The sequence below is a fragment of the Artemia franciscana genome, chromosome 5 (assembly GCF_032884065.1).
Source record: "Artemia franciscana chromosome 5, ASM3288406v1, whole genome shotgun sequence".
Taxonomy (NCBI): domain Eukaryota; kingdom Metazoa; phylum Arthropoda; class Branchiopoda; order Anostraca; family Artemiidae; genus Artemia; species Artemia franciscana.
This window is the reverse complement of record NC_088867.1, coordinates 11,212,247-11,218,246: the sequence shown is the minus strand read 5'-3', so window position 1 is coordinate 11,218,246 and position 6,000 is coordinate 11,212,247.

The window sequence follows — 6,000 nt, the reverse complement described above, 5'->3', positions numbered from 1 at the left end:
AAAACAATTCTAGCAAAAATTATCTTTCAATCCCTCTTGCACCTGACAAAATTTTACAGGCTTGCACCTCTTTCACACCCTCTGTAGAAAATGTAGGAGGACACCCATGTAGTTGTAGAAGCGCAGATTGTGCCTGGCCTTCAGCAACTCTAAGTAGATAATTGTCAGTTCGTATCAATTTGCTTTCCCACGGGACAAAATGTCGCGCATGCGCGCAAACTGTCACCCTTGGTCACCCCACGCAGTTTACTAGTCTAATTCTTCCCATACTGGATACAATTAATAGCAAATCATTCCACATATGTCTTTCATGTGCAAGCAAAATCCAGCCAGATGTCTCATTGAATCGTGGGAAAGTCAATGGTGTACATCAAAAGATAACGACATGCATGACATTGTTCTTGAAATGTTTATTTACGCAGTGCAAAAAATCTTTTATAATTTGTTTATATAGCTGATAAAAAAGAGATTAGGTGATAATCTTGGGCCATGTATCTTTTTGTAGATTTATCCCCCGTTAAAACTTCAATAAAACAAGAACTAAATAGTTTCGCTTAAGCAAGTACACCGGAGAAGGATATGGCAACGAAGGGCACAGAAGGGGCAACGAGCCACCTAAATCTATGGTTTACTTCCAATTTTTCTGTAGTTTATTACAGCTCTCTTTGAATCGCTCTTTTCTTTCATTTTGCTTGACGAGTTTCGGCTCCCCATGAAAAGTGCTTAAGTAAAGGGGCACAATTGGGGGGGGGGCAAGGTGACCATTGCCTCCCTTAGATTTGAAAAAACACGGTTTTTGACATTTTCTACAAAAAGAATCGAAAATAACCACCTATGCTCCCTAAAGATTTTGAAAAATATCTATTTTTTTATTTTCAAAAACTTAACATGCTTGACGAGTTTGACTTCCCCGACATAAGTGTCTGCGTACATGAGCACCAATTGGATGAAGGCAAGGTTAGTTAGGAGTTTGAAAACCCCCCCTAAATGCTTGTCTGCCTCGTATTTATCAAAAATGCATATAAACAAATTTTTCATGTGTTTCTTCTTTTTTTGTAGCAACTCCCAAAACAAGAATAAAAAATCATGGATAAGGCCCTCCCCCTATGTTTTAAAAAATACCTTCTTTTGCATCTTCAAAAAAATTAAATGCTTGACGATTTTCACTCCCTAGAATAAGTGCATGCGTACGCGCCCTTCTTTGGTTACTTTTCTACCATGTCAATCATTAAAAAGCCATTTTTGGTCTTGTTTTAGGATTACCCAAAAATGTTTTGTCTAAGCCATGCCTCCTGGAGAGACAAACCAAAAAGCTTTCTACCAAGAAGAGGCAAGTCGAACCAGGGGCTAGCCCAGGAATTCTTAACGGCCCTCATTTTCTTAAACTAATTGTGGAGGTATTAAGAGATGACATATAGTTTAAGACAATAAGTTTTTCAGATGAGGTCACGGGCGATTTTTGCTACCAATATTTGTATTAAAATACAATGACTATTCCGTTACAATATCATTTTACAATATAAACTTTTTTAAGCAGAAATTGCTACTTTAACACAAATAATTTCTATGAAATTATATCTCCTCTTGAATTTTAATTGCAAATTCTGTAAAAGAGTTAGATTTTATTTTTAAGATGTTTACACAAATTAAACTTCTAAAAAATGGACTCAAACGAAGGTTTATATATATCAACAAACTAACTGAACCCTTTATTTAAAATTTTTAACTTTCAGTTGATACTGAAAAGTGAAGAATTTTTCAAAATCTGTGTTTACCTGAAATTTGACTTGATTTTCTCTCAAAACAAAAATCAGTGCAAATCCTAAACTTTTACAATTTTTATTATTCAACACGTGTGTTATTTATTATTCATATTTTTAAACTAATTTTTTTTCAGTATTTAAAAAAAATTCAGACCCCTCCCCCAAAGGCCAAGCCTGCTTTTGTGACTGTGCAAGGTTTTACGCTTCACAAGGATTATTGACCCCAGAACATTAAGTATAAAATTAAGTAAGATTAGGGCCTGCAATATTTGAAGTGATTTTAAGTGGTATTCCTTAGGACTGGTTTCTCCTTGAAAGATGCTTTCGGCCCCCATCCTTTTCCCTCAGGGTCAAAACAGTGCGCACCTTTTCTTAAGAAACTCATGCAGAAGCGTACTATTCTAATCTTTTTTGGGACACAGGAGGACGGAGAAAAACCGCAGAAACTTCAGAAACTCAAGGCTTAAATATTCCAGCCGAACCCTTTGGGCTATAGGCACCACATAGAAGGTACTAGAGGGAGGCAATGCTTCCAGAAAAAAAAAACTAAAACTTGAGGGGTGGCTAAATTTTTGAAGTCGTGTACCCCAAGCATGGTGGAAGTATGTCACGGGTGGGTCGAAGCGTACTAGCTTGGCACGAGGAGACACGCCATGGTGGAAGAATTCCACGTATAGCGAAACAAGTGTCGCTCCAAGATGTAAATCAGATGGTGGAGAGTAGGCGAAACCTCAAAAAATTAACTTTTAGGACTAGGTCCTTGTTTTGCTCCTTTTATCCTTGAATCTACTGAAACCAACTCATATTGATTTGCGTTAGAATGCGTAATATTAAATACCTAACCAAAATACCAACTCTATATATTAAATATTTAATTAAAATATACATATACAGTTGTTTATCTCACTGTGCCTACGCTAGTTGTCTCCGAGTGCAGATAGAAAAACCGGTTTTACGCATACAGATTATATCAAACTTCTTGATTGGGGTCGCTATAATAAATACGTTCCATTTTATCCTTACCTGGAAAACCCCCTGGCACCATCTTTGATTAGAACCAATCTTGGGTGATATAGTTACTTCCTACTCATCCACATGCGTGTATGCATTAAGGATCGTTGCTGTCTTTACAATCATAAGACAGCAACAATGCCTTTTTTGTTATTTTTTCATTGATTATAAAAAAACTACACTCCAACCCTAGATTTTGAAAAGTGAATTGCCCCTTCCTACATTTTCGTGCATTGGTGCCACTGGTTATTACGTTAGCCTAAGTAACCCATGGTTCATTAAAAGTAAGATTCATAGCTGTCAATTGTAAAGACAGCAGCATCATCTTATAACATGGAATTAAGATCTGGTCATCTTGTAGATTGGATTGATTGTTTATTGGACTTATCTTTTTTTTCTCTTATTTTTAGTAAAAGCAAATTTTACTTTTCTATCAAATCAAAGTCTTTTAGAAGTAAGAAGCATTTTCAAGTCACGATCACAAAGTGCTTAAAACATATCTGCATAAAGCAATTTGATCATCAAAAAAAAAAAAAATGAGATTAATACATGTAAAAACTCAACTTTCCCACAAAATCCACATTCATATAAATCAAAATCTCATGAGAAAATTTAGTTTTTGTTTATGGTCTTCAGACTATGTAAAATATTTATGGAAAAATTTTGATATCGAACCTCAAACGTATCTTGCATTGCACGTATATATATATATATGTATGTATATATATATATATATATATATATATATATATATATATATATATATATTTATATATATATATATATATATATACATATAGCTGAAAAACATAAATATAAAACGTAAATTTATGCCAGTACGCGAAAAAATATACGAAGAGCTGGAGAAACGTAAAAATATCGTGATATTCGGAATTGCTTTGGGCTAGAAGGCTATCCTAATTACCTTCCCCTAGAAAATGGTGTTTTATATTGAAATCATACGGCAAATGGCTAATGCCACCTATGGCTAATTCCAAATTTCCAAAAGCGAAGACTGTTTGGGTTACCATTTCAAAACCTAAAAACCCACACTCCCGCTCACCATGTTAACGCCTTTTTTTTACTTTTTGTGGATTTGAGAGCACCAAAGGCGCAAATTAACGAAAATGTAGTGGAAAAAGCAATGATTTTATTCTCTCCTTTTTAAATGAAGATACAAAAAAAGGATTTTTCGAAATCGGGGGGGGGGGGTATTTTTTCCTATTATTTTACTAAAAATACAGAGAGTTTACCAAAATTTAAGAGAAAAGGACAATCACCCCCCCCCTGAATCGGTATCCCTGGAGAGCACGACACCTCCTGCTTTTTAAAGGTTTCGAACAGTTCGCGGTAACGAACTGTAGTACGGAGTGACCCGACTCAATAGTAAACGAAACTCTAAAAAACGCTCGTTACGCTAAAGTTTTTTGCTATTTTAAAAAGCAGAGTGGAGAGAAAGAGTTAAAGTTTGATAGCGTAAAGAGCGGGGCGTTTAGGAGGGATCAGCCCCTTTCACATACAGAGTAATTTCTGTTTGTTTTAAGTTTTAATGTCGCTCCTTACTTTCAGTTAATAAAATATGTTTTTTTTATATTTAATTTCCATTATGAGTGGAGTGACAATTAAGCGTGGCAAAAAATAATTTGAATTAATACAAAAAACGATTTTCATTGTCAATTCACAAATCGTTTAAATCTCCTTTGATTATGTGACAATATTTGTGTTTACCTATGAAATAAATAAAGAATATTGTCATGTGCCTTATCAGTACAGCAGGTGTTAATCTTGCGAGCTGTAGACCGTGGGAAAGAGAAATATTGGCACTAAGGTGTCTGCTATTGCATTCTTTGTTTTTATACCATGACCAAATTTGCATCTTGCATTTCTTTGTAAAAGTGAATCTCGATGTTGCAAAATAATTGCACTATCAAAAATGGTGATAATTGGTTGATGGTCATACTTGCCAAGAATTATTGATTAGATATGGTAGCGTAATTACTATTGACACCAATGCACGAAAATTTAGGGGGGGGGGGGCAAAATCTAGGGATGGGGTATGGTTTTTTATTATAATCAATAAAAATAATCAAAAGGTCATTTTTCAACTAAATAAATAAAAAAATATTTCTTTTGAATCTAGGTGGTTTGGGATGAAAAAAATATAAATAAGGGGGGGGGGGGTAAAATCAATTATGGCATTTCAAGGTTCTTATGAATTGCCTATAATTTATTACTAATCCCGTATAGTACACCTATTTTTCTTGTCTCTCCAAATTTGTTACCCCACCCCCAATGGCGCCAAATCACAAAATATGAGGAGGGGGTAAATACAATTTTCTAAATCTAAAGGGGTTAATCTGAAGTTTTTTTCAGTGAAAATACCAAAAAAGGCAATTTTTCAATTAAATTAATAAGAAAACTTCAGATACTTTTCAAAATACATGCAAAAATACCTGCAAGAAACACCCGTTCCTAAGTGGTACCACTACCTCCTTTCCCTTTGTGTGTAAACTAAAAGACGTATTGAACCCACCCTCCGTATGTGTCTCACTTAAACAAGATGGTTTCCAGAATGTCACCACTGAAGGCTCCTTAGGCTGGAATACCTAGAGGATTTTAGGACACTAAGTGATGTTACTTCAACTCTGATAGGCTACATGTCTCTAACCAATGGTTCTATGCGTCTACCCCCTGAAAATACCCCCCAAAAATATTCCCGTAAAATGCTCCCCCCCACGGAAAATACCCCCTCCCCGAAAAATACCCCTCCTATGGAAAATACCCCCGGTAAACCCACCCCCCTCCCCAAGAAATACCCCTCTTATGGAAAATAACCCCGGTAACCACCCCCCGGTGAAAATACCCCGAAGAAATCCCCCGGAAAATACTCCCTACCTCCCTGGGGAAAATAAGGCTTTTCAAATTTGATGATTTTATTTGAGCTTTGTTTTTTTCCCTTAGGGGGAGGAATTTTGGTACTATTGTATTATATGCCACTCATTGAAGTTTATGCTGTGTAAAACTCGAAAACGCACTGGTTTCTTGGTTAGTTTTGCTTAAGCTTAGCGTGAGATAACACAAAGACAAGAAACAGAAAAGACGGAAATATATAATTTGGGTTATATATTTTGACGCAAGGGGGTTTGACAGTTTGAAGTCAGAAAATAATTCTTAGTTCTTAATACGCAGAATAATCGTGCCTAGCACATTTTGCAAGCAGACCTAC